Genomic DNA, 1,600 nt, shown 5'->3' on the forward strand with positions numbered 1-1,600 from the left:
CTCCATCTCCTTGATCTTCATTCTGTTGTTTGCTGGAACTGCAAAATCTACAATCTGGCAAGACTTTTCCTTCTTGTGACCTATTATGACATCCGGTCTTCTTGCTTGGATGGGTTTATCCATTTGTATATTCATGGCCCTTAGGATTTTGTGACTTTCATTTTCAAGTACTGCTGCCAGTTTGTGCTTGTATCATTTGTTTGGATATACTGCATAATTGTGTTGTTACACCGGTTCTCGTCAGATCACTGAAGTTAAGCAACGTTGAGCCTGGTTAGTACCAAATGGGTGACCATTTGGGAATTCCAGGTGCTGTATGTGCTCTCCGCTTATCTCGGTATTTGTTTCCAGTCATTTTGTACATACACTTCACTTGCCACTGGTATTTAACAATGTCGACTCAGGAGAGGTATGGTTGGAGATTGCGCACCTCCTGTCACAAAACTTTCATACACAAGCATCCCTACGTGGGTATCCATAGTCTGTCAAAGACTGAAGGAGCTTGTTTTGTTTGTTTGGATGTTCAAGATTCAGTTGTCTGCATAATTGCCAGTGTACTGCCTTTCCCACTTGATTGTGTCTATTTTTATATTCTTTTTGGGCTAGTTTGCTGCATTCACTTATTATGTGGTTTATTGTTTTGTCTCTTTGATCACAGAGTGTGCATTAGCTGTTTTCTTGTGTCTTGTCAATCTTTGCTTTAATATGGTTGGTTCTAATTGCATTATCTTGTGCAGCTGTTGTTAAGGATTCAGTTTCTCTATTTCGGTTTCCTTTTTGTAGCCATGTATAAGTGTTTTTGTTAGTCTCATCTTTGTAATCCTTATAAATCGTCCGTGTAACTGTTTCTCTTCTCATTTTTCTTTTATCATCTTTTCCCTCGTTTCTTTTTCTGTCTTGTTTATCTTTTCAGTGTCTCTTGCTGCGGTTATTATTCTTTTGGTTTCTGCATTTTGCATAAAATTTTTTTTTTTGTGTTATTTAAACAATATTCTATACAAACCAGTTCTCTTCCCCTGTCTTTCCTTTTCACACAGTGTCGGTCAGTATCATCCTTTTGGCTTAGTGCATTGTGCATAGTCATGAGTTTCTTGGTTTTCTGGTCAAGATGCCTCGGTTCTTCTTTGGTCCAACCTACAAACAGTCCAGAGTATCTTATTAGTGACACTGCCCATGTGTTTATACCTTTTATTAGGTTTCTACAATATAGTTTAGTTTCGAGGAGTTTTCTTGTTCTTCTGAGGAATACCTTTCCAATTTTTCTTTTTCATTTCTGTTGTTTTGATGACATTTGCTCCCAGAACTCCCAAATATTTGTAGCTATCATGTTCACTTAGTGCCCTCATCTCCGTTTGGTTGAGTAGTATCATACCTTCTGTTGCTTCCCCTTTGTTATGATCAACCGGGCGCACTTTTTCATACGAAATTTCATTCGAATATCCTAGCTGAAGAGTCTGATTGTGTTTAATAGTCTCTTTAGTTTTGTCTTTGTTTATGCAAACAGTTTCAGGTCATCAATGTACATTAGATGGTTCATTTTTTCATCTGTATTAATGAACTTGTATTCGGCTTGGCATCTTCTTAGTGTATTGTTCAGGAG

The 1,600-nt window shown here is 37.6% G+C and overlaps 1 pseudogene; it reads left to right on the top strand.

Annotated features, from left to right (window-relative positions):
• The first annotated feature begins 204 nt into the window (after positions 1-204).
• On the top strand, positions 205-321 carry LOC145280662 (5S ribosomal RNA; annotated as a pseudogene).
• Positions 322-1,600: the final 1,279 nt, after the last annotated feature.

This window comes from Euprymna scolopes, chromosome 7 (assembly GCF_053919585.1).
Source record: "Euprymna scolopes isolate OS-2025 chromosome 7, ASM5391958v1, whole genome shotgun sequence".
Lineage (NCBI taxonomy): Eukaryota > Metazoa > Mollusca > Cephalopoda > Sepiida > Sepiolidae > Euprymna > Euprymna scolopes.